The following is a 19231-nucleotide window of genomic DNA, read 5'->3' as shown; positions in this document are numbered from 1 at the left end:
ACTGGGACAAAAATTCAGCCCGGGCATTTTGACTGGAGACCGGCCCATCACCTGTTTTTTTTGGAAAAGACATTAAGCCTTATGCTGTTTCTGACACACACCAACGTACACTTTCTTATTGGTAGTATTTATGTATCAATCTAATAAACGTAAACCTACACCATCCTTCCTATCCTGGTATTCTAAAAAGTAGGGTTGGGGGTAACTGATTATTTTTAAAATGATTATTCTGACGATTATTTTATCGAATAGTCGACTATTCTAATGACTATTTAGATGATTAATCTAGCGATTACTTTTCTATTGCACAATTAATAAAAACCAAAAAATTCTCAAATAAATTCCTCCAAAAAATTGATAAGTTGTTACTGTAAGAGAATAAACACTACAGGCCTTCCATTTTGTATAACACTACTTTTATTGTGTTGCGGTTGTTTATGTTCTGGTGACGTGTAGAACTTGGGAGTGCAGGCTGCTGCCTGAGAGGTGGTTGGAGACGGAGTGTCTCCATGCTGCTTTGTTTTGTTCACTTATGTGCATGAGGCAAGTGGTGTTACGACCCTTCCTGGGGAGTCACGTGTTTCTCCTATTTTAACTGTAAATCCTTCTAGCTGTTATATTTATAACAAGAAACAGATATTCGGACAGAATATTTTCACGTTTATTCGAATATGATTGTGGAACACGCGTCATAATACATGAAGTAATATTTATGCCAATTTAAGCCTTTATGGGTGACCAGGACTCTGTGTTTATGAATGTGGAAGACACCCAGCATCCTGTGATGGCACTAATAACATCAAGAGATAATAAATAAGGTAATATTTAGGTCAATTTAACCCTTTACACGTGACCAGGACACTGTAATCAATTTTTGGCAAGGGAAATGATCATTTGTTGCCATTTTTGAGGTGTTTATGAATGTGAAAGACACCGGCATCCTGTGATGGCACTAATAACATCAAGAGATAATAAATAAAGTAATATTTAGGTAAATGTAACCCTTTACAGGTGACCAGGACACTGTAATCAATTATTGGCAAGGGAAATTATCTTCTTTTTTTTTTTTTTTTTTTTTTGTTGCCATTTTTGGGGTGTTTTTGATGACACAGTAGGCAGTATGAGTACAGTAACGTCAACAGATAATACATAAAACCCTTATTTGGTCAATTTTAGCCTCCATGAAAATCTTAGCGATTCAATCACTTTTTGGCAAGTAAAATGCCATTTTAGTTGTCTACAATTAAATCATCAATAAAGAATTTAAAGATATTTTGAGGCATTTCTTATAGGTAAACGGGAGGGTGTAGTCTATTTGGCAAGTGACAACCTTGATTTTATGTGCTGAAGTGCTTTTATCTTGTTACTTTTAAATAGAGCAACGTAATGAATAGCAACCTACACAGTGTCATTGCAAAGCCAAAGCTTGATCATTTTAAATACTTTTTTTCAAGTAAAAATGTGCCCCAAACTAGTTAACTGTGGCTCCATGTCAAGTGGACTAAAGAAAGGAAGGGGGAAAAATTAAATCGCTGGAGAATTGTTTATTTCCATTTATACAACGTTTACATTCAATACAGGGTGCCATTTTACATTGTTTATTTATTTTTTTAGTATCAAGGCTGTAACATAAAGAAAGCCAGTTCTTACCACAAAGTTTGTGGCACAAACCATCTTTCAATCGCAAATATTGCAAAAAGGATTAATATATCCTCATTGTGAACGTTTAAGACAAATAGCAACACTTAAAACAACTTCCGAACTGGAAAAACTAATGTGGCAAGGTGCAGAAAGGAGAGCCCGGGCGGGTTTCGATCCCCAGACTCCCGGGTGAAAGTCACACGCTCTAACCAGTCAGCCAAAGGGACATCTCCTTAGCCAAGCAGCCAGGGCGCATAATCTATCGGGACATTGTGGATGCTCACACTGCCACATCTTCCTCCCTCTTTCCACAAGCACGTCCTCGTGCTCCCGCGCAGGGTGCCACAAACACTGCCACACTAATATCCGCGATAAACATCTGTTTAAGTCCCGGAAGAGGTTATCTTTGCTTTCTGAATGTCCATATTGCTAGATATGCTGAGTTTTAGGGCGAAATCCTGGGGAATTTTGTCTAGAAATGCAATTACCTAACCGTGCGCGATCCCGCGGTGGCTAATCATTTTTTGGCAGCGAGTCAATTTATGGCACAACACCGGCTCGGGTTTCTCCTCCTCCTCCCTCTTTTCTTCTCCAACCTGTCGCTGGGCTGAGGCTCCATCACTTCCTAAATTGATTTTACTTGAACCTTCACTACCAAACAACTGTGAGATTTTAACACATGTGCCAGCATCAGCCTGAAGGGCCAGTTTCTTTTTTAGTCGAATTTTCTCCGCTTCTCCTTTCCGTTTTTTGTTCTCCATTTTGTTAAGCTCGTCTGTCTGTTTACTGAGATTCACAAACAACTGGCGGGTGCATCAGACCTCTGGCTATTGGTCCAGCCCAGAGTGTATTATTACCAATTGGCCAATCCACCAACTTTTACGAGGCGTCGCGTGGGGCGGCGCAGGCAAGTTGTCCGCAACAACTAGAGGCCAGGAAAAAAAAAAAAAAAAAAAAAAAAAAAACAGACACCGGCCCATAAAAGATGAAAGGGTCGGCCCAGCGGGCAGTTGCCCGCTATGCCCTATGGTCAGTCCAGCACTGACTGCCATCTATCTGTCCACATAAAAGAGAAGTGCAATGCACACCTTTGCGAAATTCCAATTGTGAATTTGCTGAAGTTTAGCTCTTCAGTCTACAGATTCTTCAGTTTAAACAATGTCTTGCAACTTTCTAGAAAGATAACGCCAACAAACATTTGAATTTTTCAAACCTTGAGTGTATGAGTCTTTCACAGTGGGGGGTGTAGCTCAGTTGTAGAGCATTTGACTGCAGATCAAGAGGTCTCCAGTTCAATTCTGGATACCCTCTTCTTTATATCTCTGACAAGTCAGTATTGTTCACTTAATATTGCTTTTAATTTTGTAAGGTGTATACTGAAAAACCAGACTCGTGTTTTTTTGCCAACCATTGTCCAAAATATTTTTTCTTGGAAGCAAACCTGAAAAAATCAGGTTGCTTTCTTCATTCCTTAATAATGGGGGTGTAGTTCAGCAGTAGAACAATTGTCTGCAGATCAAGATTTCTCCAGTTCAATTCTAGAATACCACATATGTATATCACTGCTCCATGAGTGTTGTTCAGTTACTGTTGCTTTAAATTTAGTAAGGTGTATACTGAAAAACATGACTCATGTTTCTTTCTAGCTATTGTCAAAAATTATTTTTCATGCCCCCTAACATGGAAAAACCAGGATAATGTCATATGTTCTCTAAAGTAGGGGGTATAGCTCAGTGGTAGAGCATTTGACTGCAGATCAAGAGGTCTCCAGTTCAACTCTGGATGCCCTCTTCCATGTTCCTCCCCCATGTCATAACTTGTCAGTCTCTGCTTCCTCATTACTGACTTTGTAGCAGGGTTCTCCTGATCAACTCTGGATGTCTGTTTTATTCCCCACTGCCATCTATCTGTCCACATAAAAGAGAAGTGCAATGCACACCATTGCAATATTCCATTTGTGAATTTGCTGAAGTTTAGCTCTTCAGTGTACAGCTTCTTCAGTTTAAAAAATGCCTTGCAACTTTCTAGAAAGATAACATCAACAAACGTTTGAATTTTTGAAAACTTGAGTATATCTGTTGTTCACAGTTGGGGGTGTAGCTCAGTTGGAGACCATTTGACTGCAGATCAAGAGGTCTCCAGTTCAAATCTGGATGCCCCCTTTACATCTCTGCCAAGTCAGTATTGTTCACTTGCTATTGCTTTTAATTTTGTAACCAGACTCATGTTTTTTGCCAACCGTTGTCCAAAAGACTTTTACTTGGAAGCAAACCTGAAAAAAATCAGGTTGCTTTCTTCATTCCTTAATAATGGGGGTGTAGTTCAGCAGTAGTACAATTGACTGCAGATCAAGAGTCTCCAGTTCAAGTCTAGAATACCACGTAAGTATATCACTGCTAAATCAGTTGTTGTTCAGTTACTGTTGCTTTAAATTTAGTTAGGTGTATGCTGAAAAAACATGACTCGTGTTTCTTTGTAACTATCTGCCCCCTAACATGGAAAAACCAGGTTAATGTCATCAGTTTCTAAAGTAGGGGGTATAGCTCAGTGGTAGAGCATTTGACTGCAGATCAAGAGTTCTCCAGTTCAACTCTGGATGCCCCCTCCATGGTCCTCCCCCATGTCATAATTTGTCAGTTTCTGCTTGTTCATCACTGACTGTGTAGCAGGGTTCTCCTGTTCAACTCTGGATGTCTGTTTTATTCCCCACTGCCATCTATCTGTCCACATAAAAGAGAAGTGCAATGCACACCTTTGCAATATTCCAATTGTGAATTTGCTGAAGTTTAGCTCTTCAGTGTACAGCTTCTTCAGTTTAAACAATGTCTTGCAACTTTCTAGAAAGATAACGCCAACAAACATTTGAATTTTTCAAACCTTGAGTGTATGAGTTGCTCACAGTAGGGGGTGTAGCTCAGTGGTAGAGCATTTGACTGCAGATCAAGAGGTCTCCAGTTCAATTCTGGATACCCCCTGCTTTACATCTCTGACAAGTCAGTATTGTTCACTTGCTATTGCTTTTAATTTTGTAAGGTGTCTACTGAAAAACCAGACTCGTGTTTTTTTGCCAACCATTTTCCAAAATACTTTTTCTTGGAAGCAAACCTGAAAAAATCAGGTTGCTTTCTTCATTCCTTAATAATGGGGGTGTAGTTCAGCAGTAGTGCAATTGACTGCAGATCAAGAGGTCTCCAGTTCTATTCTAGAATACAACGTATGTATATCACTGCTACATCAGTGTTGTTCAGTTACTGTTGCTTTAAATTTAGTAAGGTGTATACTGAAAAACATGACTCATGTTTCTTTCTAGCTATTGTCAAAAATTATTTTTCATGCCCCTAACATGGAAAAACCAGGTTAATGTCATCTATTCTCTAAACTAGGGGGTATAGCTCAGTGGTAGAGTGTTTGACTGCAGAACAAGAGGTCTCCAGTTCAACTCTGGATGCCCCTTTCTGTATTTCGCTTCTAAGTCAATCTTGTTCATTTACAATTGCTTTGAATTTAGTAAGGTATATGCTGAAAAACAAGACTCTTGTTTCTTTTTAACGATTGTCAATATTTAGTTTTCATGTAACCAAACCTGAAAAAAACAGGTTGATTTTTTCAGTATTTCCAAGTTAGGGGGTATAGCTCAGTGGTAGAGCATTTGACTGCAGATCAAGAGGTCTCCAGTTCAACTCTGGATGCCCCCTCCGTGGTCCTCCGCCATGTCATAATTTGTCAGTTTCTGCTTCGTCATTACTGACTGTGTAGCAGGGTTCTCCAGTTCAACTCTGGATTTCTGTTTTATTCCCCACTGCCATCTATCTGTCCATATAAAAGAGAAGTGCAATGCACACCTTTGCGATATTCCAATTGTGAATTTGCTGAAGTTTAGCTCTTCAGTCTACAGCTTCTTCAGTTTAAACAATGTCTTGCAACTTTCTAGAAAGATAACGCCAACAAACATTTGAATTTTTCAAACCTTGAGTGTATGAGTTGTTCACAGTAGGGGGTGTAGCTCAGTGGTAGAGCATTTGACTGCAGATCAAGAGGTCTCCAGTTCAATTCTGGATACCCTCTTCTTTACATCTCTGACAAGTCAGTATTGTTCACTTAATATTGCTTTTAATTTTGTAAGGTGTATACTGAAAAACCAGACTCGTGTTTTTTTGCCAACCATTGTCCAAAATACTTTTTCTTGGAAGCAAACCTGAAAAAATCAGGTTGCTTTCTTCATTCCTTAATAATGGGGGTGTAGTTCAGCAGTAGAACAATTGACTGCAGATCAAGAGGTCTCCAGTTCAATTCTAGAATACCACGTATGTATATCACTGCTACATGAGTGTTGTTCAGTTACTGTTGCTTTAAATTTAGTAAGGTGTATACTGAAAAACATGACTCATGTTTCTTTCTAGCTATTGTCAAAAATTATTTTTCATGCCCCCTAACATGGAAAAACCAGGATAATGTCATCTGTTCTCTAAAGTAGGGGGTATAGCTCAGTGGTAGAGCATTTGACTGCAGATCAAGAGGTCTCCAGTTCAACTCTGGATGCCCCCTTCTGTATTTTGCTTCTAAGTCAATGTTGTTCATTTACAATTGCTTTGAATTTAGTAAGGTATATGCTGAAAAACAAGACTCTTGTTTCTTTTTAACTATTGTCAATATTTAGTTTTCATGTAACCAAACCTGAAAAAAAAACAGGTTGATTTTTTCAGTATTTCCAAGTTAGGGGTATAGCTCAGTGGTAGAGCATTTGACTGCAGATCAAGAGGTCTCCAGTTCAACTCTGGATGCCCCCTTCCATGTTCCTCTCCCATGTCATAACTTCGCAGTCTCTGCTTCCTCATTATTGACTGTGTAGCAGGGTTCTCCTGATCAACTCTGGATGTCTGTTTTATTCCCCACTGCCATCTATCTGTCCACATAAAAGAGAAGTGCAATGCACACCATTGCAATATTCCATTTGTGAATTTGCTGAAGTTTAGCTCTTCAGTGTACAGCTTCTTCAGTTTAAAAAATTTCTTGCAACTTTCTAGAAAGATAACATCAACAAACGTTTGAATTTTTGAAAACTTGAGTATATCTGTTGTTCACAGTTGGGGGTGTAGCTCAGTTGGAGACCATTTGACTGCAGATAAAGAGGTCTCCAGTTCAAATCTGGATGCCCCCTTTACATCTCTGCCAAGTCAGTATTGTTCACTTGCTATTGCTTTTAATTTTGTAAGGTATATACTGAATAACCAGACTCGTGTTTTTTTGCCAACCGTTGTCCAAAAGACTTTTACTTGGAAGCAAACCTGAAAAAAATCAGGTTGCTTTCTTCATTCCTTAATAATGGGGGTGTAGTTCAGCAGTAGTACAATTGACTGCAGATCAAGAGGTCTCCAGTTCAAGTCTAGAATACCACGTAAGTATATCACTGCTAAATTAGTTGTTGTTCAGTTAATGTTGCTTTAAATTTAGTTAAGCATCTACTGAAAAAACATGACTCGTGTTTCTTTGTAACTATCTGCCCCCTAACATGGAAAAACCAGGTTAATGTCATCAGTTTTCTAAAGTAGGGGGTTTTGCTCAGTGGTAAAGCATTAGACTGCAGATCAAGAGGTCTCCTGTTCAACTCTGGATGCCCCCTTCTGTATATCGCTGCTAAGTCAATGTTGATCATTTACAATTGCTGTGAATTTAGTAAGGTATATGCTGAAAAACAAGACTCTTGTTTCTTTTTAACTATTGTCAATATTTAGTTTTCATGTAACCAAACCTGAAAAAAACAGGTTGATTTTTTCAGTATTTCCAAGTTAGGCGGTATAGCTCAGTGGTAGAGCATTTGACTGCAGATCAAGAGGTCTCCAGTTCAACTCTGGATGCCCCCTCCATGGTCCTCCCCCATGTCATAATTTGTCAGTTTCTGCTTGTTCATCACTGACTGTGTAGCAGGGTTCTCCTGTTCAACTCTGGATCTCTGTTTTATTCCCCACTGCCATCTATCTGTCCACATAAAAGAGAAGTGCAATGCACACCTTTGCGATATTGCAATTGTGAATTTGCTGAAGTTTAGCTCTTCAGTCTACAGCTTCTTCAGTTTAAACAATGTCTTGCAACTTTCTAGAAAGATAACGCCAACAAACATTTGAATTTTTCAAACCTTGAGTGTATGAGTCTTTCACAGTAGGGGGTGTAGCTCAGTGGTAGAGCATTTGACTGCAGATCAAGAGGTCTCCAGTTCAATTCTGGATACCCTCTTCTTTACATCTCTGACAAGTCAGTATTGTTCACTTAATATTGCTTTTAATTTTGTAAGGTGTATACTGAAAAACCAGACTCGTGTTTTTTTGCCAACCATTGTCCAAAATATTTTTTCTTGGAAGCAAACCTGAAAAAATCAGGTTGCTTTCTTCATTCCTTAATAATGGGGGTGTAGTTCAGCAGTAGAACAATTGACTGCAGATCAAGAGGTCTCCAGTTCAATTCTAGAATACCACGTATGTATATCACTGCTACATGAGTGTTGTTCAGTTACTGTTGCTTTAAATTTAGTAAGGTGTATACTGAAAAACATGACTCATGTTTCTTTCTAGCTATTGTCAAAAATTATTTTTCATGCCCCCTAACATGGAAAAACCAGGATAATGTCATCTGTTCTCTAAAGTAGGGGGTATAGCTCAGTGGTAGAGCATTTGACTGCAGATCAAGAGGTCTCCAGTTCAACTCTGGATGCCCCCTTCCATGTTCCTCCCCCATGTCATAACTTGTCAGTCTCTGCTTCCTCATTACTGACTGTGTAGCAGGGTTCTCCTGATCAATTCTGGATGTCTGTTTTATTCCCCACTGCCATCTATCTGTCCACATAAAAGAGAAGTGCAATGCACACCATTACAATATTCCAATTGTGAATTTGCTGAAGTTTAGCTCTTCAGTGTACAGCTTCTTCAGTTTAAAAAATGCCTTGCAACTTTCTAGAAAGATAACGCCAACAAACATTTGAATTTCTGAAAACTTTAGTATATGTGTTGTTCACAGTAGGGGTGTAGCTCAGTTGGAGACCATTTGACTGCAGATCAAGAGGTCTACAGTTCAAATCTGGATGTCCCCTTTACATCTCTGCCAAGTCAGTATTGTTCACTTGCTATTGCTTTTAATTTTGTAAGGTGTATACTGAAAAACCAGACTCGTGTTTTTTTGCCAACCGTTGTCCAAAAGACTTTTACTTAGAAGCAAACCTGAAAAAAATCAGGTTGCTTTCTTCATTCCTTAATAATGGGGGTGTAGTTCAGCATTAGTGCAATTGACTGCAGATCAAGAGGTCTCCAGTTCTATTCTAGAATACAACGTATGTATATCACTGCTCCATGAGTGTTGTTCAGTCACTGTTGCTTTAAATTTAGTAAGGTGTATACTGAAAAACATGACTCATGTTTCTTTCTAGCTATTGTCAAAAATTATTTTTCATGCCCCCTAACATGGAAAAAGCAGGATAATGTCATATGTTCTCTAAAGTAGGGGGTATAGCTCATTGGTAGAGCATTTGACTGCAGATCAAGAGGTCTCCAGTTCAACTCTGGTTGCCCTCTTCCATGTTCTTCCCCCATGTCATAACTTGTCAGTCTCTGCTTCCTCATTACTGACTTTGTAGCAGGGTTCTCCTGATCAACTCTGGATGTCTGTTTTATTCCCCACTGCCATCTATCTGTCCACATAAAAGAGAAGTGCAATGCACACCATTGCAATATTCCATTTGTGAATTTGCTGAAGTTTAGCTCTTCAGTGTACAGCTTCTTCAGTTTAAAAAATGCCTTGCAACTTTCTAGAAAGATAACGCCAACAAACATTTGAATTTTTGAAAACTTGAGTATATGTGTTGTTCACAGTAGGGGGTGTAGCTCAGTTGGAGACCATTTGACTGCAGATCAAGAGGTCTCCAGTTCAAATCTGGATGCCCCCTTTACATCTCTGCCAAGTCAGTATTGTTCACTTGCTATTGCTTTTAATTTTGTAACCAGACTCATGTTTTTTGCCAACCGTTGTCCAAAAGACTTTTACTTGGAAGCAAACCTGAAAAAAATCAGGTTGCTTTCTTCATTCCTTAATAATGGGGGTGTAGTTCAGCAGTAGTACAATTGACTGCAGATCAAGAGTCTCCAGTTCAAGTCTAGAATACCACGTAATTATATCACTGCTAAATCAGTTGTTGTTCAGTTACTGTTGCTTTAAATTTAGTTAGGTGTATGCTGAAAAAACATGACTCGTGTTTCTTTGTAACTATCTGCCCCCTAACATGGAAAAACCAGGTTAATGTCATCAGTTTCTAAAGTAGGGGGTATAGCTCAGTGGTAGAGCATTTGACTGCAGATCAAGAGTTCTCCAGTTCAACTCTGAATGCCCCCTCCATGGTCCTCCCCCATGTCATAATTTGTCAGTTTCTGCTTCTTCATCACTGACTGTGTAGCAGGGTTCTCCTGTTCAACTCTGGATGTCTGTTTTATTCCCCACTGCCATCTATCTGTCCACATAAAAGAGAAGTGCAATGCACACCTTTGCAATATTCCAATTGTGAATTTGCTGAAGTTTAGCTCTTCAGTGTACAGCTTCTTCAGTTTAAACAATGTCTTGCAACTTTCTAGAAAGATAACGCCAACAAACATTTGAATTTTTCAAACCTTGAGTGTATGAGTCGCTCACAGTAGGGGGTGTAGCTCAGTGGTAGAGCATTTGACTGCAGATCAAGAGGTCTCCAGTTCAATTCTGGATACCCCCTGCTTTACATCTCTGACAAGTCAGTATTGTTCACTTGCTATTGCTTTTAATTTTGTAAGGTGTCTACTGAAAAACCAGACTCGTGTTTTTTTGCCAACCATTTTCCAAAATACTTTTTCTTGGAAGCAAACCTGAAAAAATCAGGTTGCTTTCTTCATTCCTTAATAATGGGGGTGTAGTTCAGCAGTAGTGCAATTGACTGCAGATCAAGAGGTCTCCAGTTCTATTCTAGAATACAACGTATGTATATCACTGCTACATCAGTGTTGTTCAGTTACTGTTGCTTTAAATTTAGTAAGGTGTATACTGAAAAACATGACTCATGTTTCTTTCTAGCTATTGTCAAAAATTATTTTTCATGCCCCTAACATGGAAAAACCAGGTTAATGTCATCTATTCTCTAAACTAGGGGGTATAGCTCAGTGGTAGAGTGTTTGACTGCAGAACAAGAGGTCTCCAGTTCAACTCTGGATGCCCCTTTCTGTATTTCGCTTCTAAGTCAATGTTGTTCATTTACAATTGCTTTGAATTTAGTAAGGTATATGCTGAAAAACAAGACTCTTGTTTCTTTTTAACGATTGTCAATATTTAGTTTTCATGTAACCAAACCTGAAAAAAACAGGTTGATTTTTTCAGTATTTCCAAGTTAGGGGGTATAGCTCAGTGTTAGAGCATTTGACTGCAGATCAAGAGGTCTCCAGTTCAACTCTGGATGCCCCCTCCGTGGTCCTCCGCCATGTCATAATTTGTCAGTTTCTGCTTCGTCATTACTGACTGTGTAGCAGGGTTCTCCAGTTCAACTCTGGATTTCTGTTTTATTCCCCACTGCCATCTATCTGTCCACATAAAAGAGAAGTGCAATGCACACCTTTGCGATATTCCAATTGTGAATTTGCTGAAGTTTAGCTCTTCAGTCTACAGCTTCTTCAGTTTAAACAATGTCTTGCAACTTTCTAGAAAGATAACGCCAACAAACATTTGAATTTTTCAAACCTTGAGTGTATGAGTCTTTCACAGTAGGGGGTGTAGCTCAGTGGTAGAGCATTTGACTGCAGATCAAGAGGTCTCCAGTTCAATTCTGGATACCCTCTTCTTTACATCTCTGACAAGTCAGTATTGTTCACTTAATATTGCTTTTAATTTTGTAAGGTGTATACTGAAAAACCAGACTCGTGTTTTTTTGCCAACCATTGTCCAAAATATTTTTTCTTGGAAGCAAACCTGAAAAAATCAGGTTGCTTTCTTCATTCCTTAATAATGGGGGTGTAGTTCAGCAGTAGAACAATTGACTGCAGATCAAGAGGTCTCCAGTTCAATTCTAGAATACCACGTATGTATATCACTGCTACATGAGTGTTGTTCAGTTACTGTTGCTTTAAATTTAGTAAGGTGTATACTGAAAAACATGACTCATGTTTCTTTCTAGCTATTGTCAAAAATTATTTTTCATGCCCCCTAACATGGAAAAAACAGGATAATGTCATCTGTTCTCTAAAGTAGGGGGTATAGCTCAGTGGTAGAGCATTTGACTGCAGATCAAGAGGTCTCCAGTTCAACTCTGGATGCCCCCTTCCATGTTCCTCCCCCATGTCATAACTTGTCAGTCTCTGCTTCCTCATTACTGACTGTGTAGCAGGGTTCTCCTGATCAATTCTGGATGTCTGTTTTATTCCCCACTGCCATCTATCTGTCCACATAAAAGAGAAGTGCAATGTACATCATTACAATATTCCAATTGTGAATTTGCTGAAGTTTAGCTCTTCAGTGTACAGCTTCTTCAGTTTAAAAAATGCCTTGCAACTTTCTAGAAAGATAACGCCAACAAACATTTGAATTTCTGAAAACTTGAGTATATGTGTTGTTCACAGTAGGGGTGTAGCTCAGTTGGAGCCCATTTGACTGCAGATCAAGAGGTCTACAGTTCAAATCTGGATGTCCCCTTTACATCTCTGCCAAGTCAGTATTGTTCACTTGCTATTGCTTTTAATTTTGTAAGGTGTATACTGAAAAACCAGACTCGTGCTTTTTTGCCAACCGTTGTCCAAAAGACTTTTACTTGGAAGCAAACCTGAAAAAAATCAGGTTGCTTTCTTCATTCCTTAATAATGGGGGTGTAGTTCAGCAGTAGTACAATTGACTGCAGATCAAGAGGTCTCCAGTTCAAGTCTAGAATACCACATAAGTATATCACTGCTAAATTAGTTGTTGTTCAGTTACTGTTGCTTTAAATTTAGTTAAGCATCTACTGAAAAAACATGACTCGTGTTTCTTTGTAACTATCTGCCCCCTAACATGGAAAAACCAGGTTAATCTCATCAGTTTTCTAAAGTAGGGGGTGTTGCTCAGTGGTAAAGCATTTGACTGCAGATCAAGAGGTCTCCTGTTCAACTCTGGATGCCCCCTTCTGTATATCGCTGCTAAGTCAATGTTGATCATTTACAATTGCTGTGAATTTAGTAAGGTATATGCTGAAAAACAAGACTCTTGTTTCTTTTTAACTATTGTCAATATTTAGTTTTCATGTAACCAAACCTGAAAAAAACAGGTTGATTTTTTCAGTATTTCCAAGTTAGGCGGTATAGCTCAGTGGTAGAGCATTGACTGCAGATCAATAGGTCTCCAGTTCAACTCTGGATGACCCCTCCATGGTCCTCCCCCATGTCATAATTTGTCAGTTTCTGCTTGTTCATCACTGACTGTGTAGCAGGGTTCTCCTGTTCAACTCTGGATCTCAGTTTTATTCCCCACTGCCATCTATCTGTCCACATAAAAGAGAAGTGCAATGCACACCTTTGCGGAATTCCAATTGTGAATTTGCTGAAGTTTAGCTCTTCAGTCTACAGATTCTTCAGTTTAAACAATGTCTTGCAACTTTCTAGAAAGATAACGCCAACAAACATTTGAATTTTTCAAACCTTGAGTGTATGAGTCTTTCACAGTGGGGGGTGTAGCTCAGTTGTAGAGCATTTGACTGCAGATCAAGAGGTCTCCAGTTCAATTCTGGATACCCTCTTCTTTATATCTCTGACAAGTCAGTATTGTTCACTTAATATTGCTTTTAATTTTGTAAGGTGTATACTGAAAAACCAGACTCGTGTTTTTTTGCCAAACATTGTCCAAAATATTTTTTCTTGGAAGCAAACCTGAAAAAATCAGGTTGCTTTCTTCATTCCTTAATAATGGGGGTGTAGTTCAGCAGTAGAACAATTGACTGCAGATCAAGATTTCTCCAGTTCAATTCTAGAATACCACATATGTATATCACTGCTCCATGAGTGTTGTTCAGTTACTGTTGCTTTAAATTTAGTAAGGTGTATACTGAAAAACATGACTCATGTTTCTTTCTAGCTATTGTCAAAAATTATTTTTCATGCCCCCTAACATGGAAAAACCAGGATAATGTCATATGTTCTCTAAAGTAGGGGGTATAGCTCAGTGGTAGAGCATTTGACTGCAGATCAAGAGGTCTCCAGTTCAACTCTGGATGCCCTCTTCCATGTTCCTCCCCCATGTCATAACTTGTCAGTCTCTGCTTCCTCATTACTGACTTTGTAGCAGGGTTCTCCTGATCAACTCTGGATTTCTGTTTTATTCCCCACTGCCATCTATCTGTCCACATAAAAGAGAAGTGCAATGCACACCATTGCAATATTCCATTTGTGAATTTGCTGAAGTTTAGCTCTTCAGTGTACAGCTTCTTCAGTTTAAAAAATGCCTTGCAACTTTCTAGAAAGATAATGCCAACAAACGTTTGAATTTTTGAAAACTTGAGTATATCTGTTGTTCACAGTAGGGGGTGTAGCTCAGTTGGAGACCATTTGACTGCAGATCAAGAGGTCTCCAGTTCAAATCTGGATGCCCCCATTACATCTCTGCCAAGTCAGTATTGTTCACTTGCTATTGCTTTTAATTTTGTAACCAGACTCATGTTTTTTGCCAACCGTTGTCCAAAAGACTTTTACTTGGAAGCAAACCTGAAAAAAATCAGGTTGCTTTCTTCATTCCTTAATAATGGGGGTGTAGTTCAGCAGTAGTACAATTGACTGCAGATCAAGAGTCTCCAGTTCAAGTCTAGAATACCACGTAAGTATATCACTGCTAAATCAGTTGTTGTTCAGTTACTGTTGCTTTAAATTTAGTTAGGTGTATGCTGAAAAAACATGACTCGTGTTTCTTTGTAACTATCTGCCCCCTAACATGGAAAAACCAGGTTAATGTCATCAGTTTCTAAAGTAGGGGGTATAGCTCAGTGGTAGAGCATTTGACTGCAGATCAAGAGTTCTCCAGTTCAACTCTGGATGCCCCCTCCATGGTCCTCCCCCATGTCATAATTTGTCAGTTTCTGCTTCTTCATCACTGACTGTGTAGCAGGGTTCTCCTTTTCAACTCTGGATGTCTGTTTTATTCCCCACTGCCATCTATCTGTCCACATAAAAGAGAAGTGCAATGCACACCTTTGCAATATTCCAATTGTGAATTTGCTGAAGTTTAGCTCTTCAGTCTACAGCTTCTTCAGTTTAAACAATGTCTTGCAACTTTCTAGAAAGATAACGCCAACAAACATTTGAATTTTTCAAACCTTGAGTGTATGAGTCGCTCACAGTAGGGGGTGTAGCTCAGTGGTAGAGCATTTGACTGCAGATCAAGAGGTCTCCAGTTCAATTCTGGATACCCCCTGCTTTACATCTCTGACAAGTCAGTATTGTTCACTTGCTATTGCTTTTAATTTTGTAAGGTGTCTACTGAAAAACCAGACTCGTGTTTTTTTGCCAACCATTTTCCAAAATACTTTTTCTTGGAAGCAAACCTGAAAAAATCAGGTTGCTTTCTTCATTCCTTAATAATGGGGGTGTAGTTCAGCAGTAGTGCAATTGACTGCAGATCAAGAGGTCTCCAGTTCTATTCTAGAATACAACGTATGTATATCACTGCTACATCAGTGTTGTTCAGTTACTGTTGCTTTAAATTTAGTAAGGTGTATACTGAAAAACATGACTCATGTTTCTTTCTAGCTATTGTCAAAAATTATTTTTCATGCCCCTAACATGGAAAAACCAGGTTAATGTCATCTATTCTCTAAACTAGGGGGTATAGCTCAGTGGTAGAGTGTTTGACTGCAGAACAAGAGGTCTCCAGTTCAACTCTGGATGCCCCTTTCTGTATTTCGCTTCTAAGTCAATGTTGTTCATTTACAATTGCTTTGAATTTAGTAAGGTATATGCTGAAAAACAAGACTCTTGTTTCTTTTTAACGATTGTCAATATTTAGTTTTCATGTAACCAAACCTGAAAAAAACAGGTTGATTTTTTCAGTATTTCCAAGTTAGGGGGTATAGCTCAGTGGTAGAGCATTTGACTGCAGATCAAGAGGTCTCCAGTTCAACTCTGGATGCCCCCTCCGTGGTCCTCCGCCATGTCATAATTTGTCAGTTTCTGCTTCGTCATTACTGACTGTGTAGCAGGGTTCTCCAGTTCAACTCTGGATTTCTGTTTTATTCCCCACTGCCATCTATCTGTCCACATAAAAGAGAAGTGCAATGCACACCTTTGCGATATTCCAATTGTGAATTTGCTGAAGTTTAGCTCTTCAGTCTACAGCTTCTTCAGTTTAAACAATGTCTTGCAACTTTCTAGAAAGATAACGCCAACAAACATTTGAATTTTTCAAACCTTGAGTGTATGAGTTGTTCACAGTAGGGGGTGTAGCTCAGTGGTAGAGCATTTGACTGCAGATCAAGAGGTCTCCATTTCAATTCTGGATACCCTCTTCTTTACATCTCTGACAAGTCAGTATTGTTCACTTAATATTGCTTTTAATTTTGTAAGGTGTATACTGAAAAACCAGACTCGTGTTTTTTTGCCAACCATTGTCCAAAATACTTTTTCTTGGAAGCAAACCTGAAAAAATCAGGTTGCTTTCTTCATTCCTTAATAATGGGGGTGTAGTTCAGCAGTAGAAGAATTGACTGCAGATCAAGAGGTCTCCAGTTCAATTCTAGAATACCACGTATGTATATCACTGCTACATCAGTGTTGTTCAGTTACTGTTGCTTTAAATTTAGTAAGGTGTATACTGAAAAACATGACTCATGTTTCTTTCTAGCTGTTGTCAAAAATTATTTTTCATGCCCCCTAACATGGAAAAACCAGGTTAATGTCATCTGTTCTCTAAAGTAGGGGGTATAGCTCAGTGGTAGAGCATTTGACTGCAGATCAAGAGGTCTCCAGTTCTACTCTTGATGCCCCCTTCCATGTTCCTCCCCCATGTCATAACTTGTCAGTTTCTGCTTCCTCATCACTGATTGTTTAGCAGGGTTCTCCTGTTCATCTCTGGATGTGACTGTAATATTCCGCACTGCCATCTATCTGTCCAAATAAAAGAGAAGTGCAATGCACACCATTGCAATATTCCAATTGTGAATTTGCTGAAGTATAGCTCTTCAGAGTACAGCTTCTTCACTTTAAAAAATGCCTTGCAACTTTCTAGAAAGATAACGCCAACAAACATTTGAATTTTTGAAAACTTGAGTATATGTGTTGTTCACAGTAAGGGGTGTGGCTCAGTTGGAGACCATTTGACTGCAGATCAAGAGGTCTCCAGTTCAAATCTGGATGCCCCCTTCTTTACATCTCTGCCAAGTCAGTATTGTTCACTTGCTATTGCTTTTAATTTTGTAAGGTGTGTACTGAAAAACCAGACTCGTGTTTTTTTGCCAATCGTTGTCCAAACGACTTTTTCTTGGAAGCAAACCTGAAAAAAATCAGGTTGCTTTCTTCATTCCTTAATAATGGGGGTGTAGTTCAGCAGTAGTGCAATTGACTGCAGATCAAGAGGTCTCCAGTTCTATTCTAGAATACAACGTATGTATATCACTGCTACATCAGTGTTGTTCAGTTACTGTTGCTTTAAATTTAGTAAGGTGTATACTGAAAAACATGACTCATGTTTCTTTCTAGCTATTGTCAAAAATTATTTTTCATGCCCCTAACATGGAAAAACCAGGTTAATGTCATCTATTCTCTAAACTAGGGGGTATAGCTCAGTGGTAGAGTGTTTGACTGCAGAACAAGAGATCTCCAGTTCAACTCTGGATGCCCCTTTCTGTATTTCGCTTCTAAGTCAATGTTGTTCATTTACAATTGCTTTGAATTTAGTAAGGTATATGCTGAAAAACAAGACTCTTGTTTCTTTTTAACGATTGTCAATATTTAGTTTTCATGTAACCAAACCTGAAAAAAACAGGTTGATTTTTTCAGTATTTACAAGTTAGGGGGTATAGCTCAGTGGTAGAGCATTTGACTGCAGATCAAGAGGTCTCCAGTTCAACTCTGGATGCTCCCTCCGTGGTCCTCCGCCATGTCATAATTTGTCAGTTTCTGCTTCGTCATTACTGACTGTGTAGCAGGGTTCTCCTGTTCAACTCTGGATTTCTGTTTTATTCCCCACTGTCATCTATCTGTCCACATAAAAGAGAAGTGCAATGCACACCTTTGCGAAATTCCAATTGTGAATTTGCTGAAGTTTAGCTCTTCAGTCTACAGCTTCTTCAGTTTAAACAATGTCTTGCAACTTTCTAGAAAGATAACGCCAACAAACATTTGAATTTTTCAAACCTTGAGTGTATGAGTTGTTCACAGTAGGGGGTGTAGCTCAGTGGTAGAGCATTTGACTGCAGATCAAGAGGTCTCCAGTTCAATTCTGGATACCCTCTTCTTTACATCTCTGACAAGTCAGTATTGTTCACTTAATATTGCTTTTAATTTTGTAAGGTGTATACTGAAAAACCAGACTCGTGTTTTTTTGCCAACTATTGTCCAAAATACTTTTTCTTGGAAGCAAACCTGAAAAAATCAGGTTGCTTTCTTCATTCCTTAATAATGGGGGTGTAGTTCAGCAGTAGAACAATTGACTGCAGATCAAGAGGTCTCCAGTTCAATTCTAGAATACCACGTATGTATATCACTGCTACATCAGTGTTGTTCAGTTACTGTTGCTTTAAATTTAGTAAGGTGTATACTGAAAAACATGACTCATGTTTCTTTCTAGCTGTTGTCAAAAATTATTTTTCATGCCCCCTAACATGGAAAAACCAGGTTAATGTCATCTGTTCTCTAAAGTAGGGGGTATGGCTCAGTGGTAGAGCATTTGACTGCAGATCAAGAGGTCTCCAGTTCAACTCTGGATGCCCCCTCCGTGGTCCTCCGCCATGTCATAATTTGTCAGTTTCTGCTTCGTCATTACTGACTGTGTAGCAGGGTTCTCCTGTTCAACTCTGGATGTCTGTTTTATTCCCCACTGCCATCTATCTGTCCACATAAAAGAGAAGTGCAATGCACACCTTTGCGATATTCCAATTGTGAATTTGCTGAAGTTTAGCTCTTCAGTCTAACAGCTTCTTCAGTTTAAACAATATCTTGCAACTTTCTAGAAAGATAACGCCAACAAACATTTGAATTTTTCAAACCTTGAGTGTATGAGTTGTTCACAGTAGGGGGTGTAGCTCAGTGGTAGAGCATTTGACTGCAGATCAAGAGGTCTCCAGTTCAATTCTGGATACCCTCTTCTTTACATCTCTGACAAGTCAGTATTGTTCACTTAATATTGCTTTTAATTTTGTAAGGTGTATACTGAAAAACCAGACTCGTGTTTTTTTGCCAACCATTGTCCAAAATACTTTTTCTTGGAAGCAAACCTGAAAAAATCAGGTTGCTTTCTTCATTCCTTAATAATGGGGGTGTAGTTCAGCAGTAGAACAATTGACTGCAGATCAAGAGGTCTCCAGTTCAATTCTAGAATACCACGTATGTATATCACTGCTACATGAGTGTTGTTCAGTTACTGTTGCTTT

The 19231-nt window shown here is 38.9% G+C and overlaps 27 non-coding genes across 27 annotated transcripts; all 27 read left to right on the top strand.

Moving 5' to 3' along the window:
• The first annotated feature begins 2880 nt into the window (after nt 1-2880).
• trnac-gca (transfer RNA cysteine (anticodon GCA)) lies at nt 2881-2952 on the top strand. Its single transcript has one exon. It is a non-coding gene; the product is annotated as a tRNA-Cys (tRNA).
• Nucleotides 2953-3360: 408 nt separating this feature from the next.
• Nucleotides 3361-3432, top strand: trnac-gca (transfer RNA cysteine (anticodon GCA)). Its single transcript has one exon. It is a non-coding gene; the product is annotated as a tRNA-Cys (tRNA).
• A 742-nt stretch (nt 3433-4174) lies between these two features.
• trnac-gca (transfer RNA cysteine (anticodon GCA)) lies at nt 4175-4246 on the top strand. Its single transcript has one exon. It is a non-coding gene; the product is annotated as a tRNA-Cys (tRNA).
• A 298-nt stretch (nt 4247-4544) lies between these two features.
• trnac-gca (transfer RNA cysteine (anticodon GCA)) lies at nt 4545-4616 on the top strand. Its single transcript has one exon. It is a non-coding gene; the product is annotated as a tRNA-Cys (tRNA).
• A 648-nt stretch (nt 4617-5264) lies between these two features.
• Nucleotides 5265-5336, top strand: trnac-gca (transfer RNA cysteine (anticodon GCA)). Its single transcript has one exon. It is a non-coding gene; the product is annotated as a tRNA-Cys (tRNA).
• A 298-nt stretch (nt 5337-5634) lies between these two features.
• trnac-gca (transfer RNA cysteine (anticodon GCA)) lies at nt 5635-5706 on the top strand. The gene has a single exon. It is a non-coding gene; the product is annotated as a tRNA-Cys (tRNA).
• A 408-nt stretch (nt 5707-6114) lies between these two features.
• On the top strand, nt 6115-6186 carry trnac-gca (transfer RNA cysteine (anticodon GCA)). The gene has a single exon. It is a non-coding gene; the product is annotated as a tRNA-Cys (tRNA).
• A 170-nt stretch (nt 6187-6356) lies between these two features.
• Nucleotides 6357-6428, top strand: trnac-gca (transfer RNA cysteine (anticodon GCA)). The gene has a single exon. It is a non-coding gene; the product is annotated as a tRNA-Cys (tRNA).
• A 1002-nt stretch (nt 6429-7430) lies between these two features.
• Nucleotides 7431-7502, top strand: trnac-gca (transfer RNA cysteine (anticodon GCA)). The gene has a single exon. It is a non-coding gene; the product is annotated as a tRNA-Cys (tRNA).
• Nucleotides 7503-7800: 298 nt separating this feature from the next.
• trnac-gca (transfer RNA cysteine (anticodon GCA)) lies at nt 7801-7872 on the top strand. The gene has a single exon. It is a non-coding gene; the product is annotated as a tRNA-Cys (tRNA).
• Nucleotides 7873-8280: 408 nt separating this feature from the next.
• Nucleotides 8281-8352, top strand: trnac-gca (transfer RNA cysteine (anticodon GCA)). Its single transcript has one exon. It is a non-coding gene; the product is annotated as a tRNA-Cys (tRNA).
• Nucleotides 8353-9128: 776 nt separating this feature from the next.
• Nucleotides 9129-9200, top strand: trnac-gca (transfer RNA cysteine (anticodon GCA)). Its single transcript has one exon. It is a non-coding gene; the product is annotated as a tRNA-Cys (tRNA).
• A 742-nt stretch (nt 9201-9942) lies between these two features.
• trnac-gca (transfer RNA cysteine (anticodon GCA)) lies at nt 9943-10014 on the top strand. Its single transcript has one exon. It is a non-coding gene; the product is annotated as a tRNA-Cys (tRNA).
• Nucleotides 10015-10312: 298 nt separating this feature from the next.
• Nucleotides 10313-10384, top strand: trnac-gca (transfer RNA cysteine (anticodon GCA)). Its single transcript has one exon. It is a non-coding gene; the product is annotated as a tRNA-Cys (tRNA).
• A 648-nt stretch (nt 10385-11032) lies between these two features.
• Nucleotides 11033-11104, top strand: trnac-gca (transfer RNA cysteine (anticodon GCA)). The gene has a single exon. It is a non-coding gene; the product is annotated as a tRNA-Cys (tRNA).
• A 298-nt stretch (nt 11105-11402) lies between these two features.
• trnac-gca (transfer RNA cysteine (anticodon GCA)) lies at nt 11403-11474 on the top strand. Its single transcript has one exon. It is a non-coding gene; the product is annotated as a tRNA-Cys (tRNA).
• Nucleotides 11475-11882: 408 nt separating this feature from the next.
• On the top strand, nt 11883-11954 carry trnac-gca (transfer RNA cysteine (anticodon GCA)). Its single transcript has one exon. It is a non-coding gene; the product is annotated as a tRNA-Cys (tRNA).
• A 1370-nt stretch (nt 11955-13324) lies between these two features.
• On the top strand, nt 13325-13396 carry trnac-gca (transfer RNA cysteine (anticodon GCA)). The gene has a single exon. It is a non-coding gene; the product is annotated as a tRNA-Cys (tRNA).
• A 408-nt stretch (nt 13397-13804) lies between these two features.
• trnac-gca (transfer RNA cysteine (anticodon GCA)) lies at nt 13805-13876 on the top strand. Its single transcript has one exon. It is a non-coding gene; the product is annotated as a tRNA-Cys (tRNA).
• Nucleotides 13877-14618: 742 nt separating this feature from the next.
• On the top strand, nt 14619-14690 carry trnac-gca (transfer RNA cysteine (anticodon GCA)). The gene has a single exon. It is a non-coding gene; the product is annotated as a tRNA-Cys (tRNA).
• Nucleotides 14691-14988: 298 nt separating this feature from the next.
• On the top strand, nt 14989-15060 carry trnac-gca (transfer RNA cysteine (anticodon GCA)). Its single transcript has one exon. It is a non-coding gene; the product is annotated as a tRNA-Cys (tRNA).
• Nucleotides 15061-15708: 648 nt separating this feature from the next.
• Nucleotides 15709-15780, top strand: trnac-gca (transfer RNA cysteine (anticodon GCA)). Its single transcript has one exon. It is a non-coding gene; the product is annotated as a tRNA-Cys (tRNA).
• A 298-nt stretch (nt 15781-16078) lies between these two features.
• trnac-gca (transfer RNA cysteine (anticodon GCA)) lies at nt 16079-16150 on the top strand. The gene has a single exon. It is a non-coding gene; the product is annotated as a tRNA-Cys (tRNA).
• A 1502-nt stretch (nt 16151-17652) lies between these two features.
• trnac-gca (transfer RNA cysteine (anticodon GCA)) lies at nt 17653-17724 on the top strand. Its single transcript has one exon. It is a non-coding gene; the product is annotated as a tRNA-Cys (tRNA).
• Nucleotides 17725-18022: 298 nt separating this feature from the next.
• Nucleotides 18023-18094, top strand: trnac-gca (transfer RNA cysteine (anticodon GCA)). The gene has a single exon. It is a non-coding gene; the product is annotated as a tRNA-Cys (tRNA).
• Nucleotides 18095-18502: 408 nt separating this feature from the next.
• Nucleotides 18503-18574, top strand: trnac-gca (transfer RNA cysteine (anticodon GCA)). Its single transcript has one exon. It is a non-coding gene; the product is annotated as a tRNA-Cys (tRNA).
• Nucleotides 18575-18873: 299 nt separating this feature from the next.
• Nucleotides 18874-18945, top strand: trnac-gca (transfer RNA cysteine (anticodon GCA)). The gene has a single exon. It is a non-coding gene; the product is annotated as a tRNA-Cys (tRNA).
• Nucleotides 18946-19231: the final 286 nt, after the last annotated feature.

This window comes from Nothobranchius furzeri, chromosome 9 (assembly GCF_043380555.1).
Source record: "Nothobranchius furzeri strain GRZ-AD chromosome 9, NfurGRZ-RIMD1, whole genome shotgun sequence".
NCBI lineage: Eukaryota > Metazoa > Chordata > Actinopteri > Cyprinodontiformes > Nothobranchiidae > Nothobranchius > Nothobranchius furzeri.
This window is presented reverse-complemented; position numbering and strand designations above follow the sequence as displayed.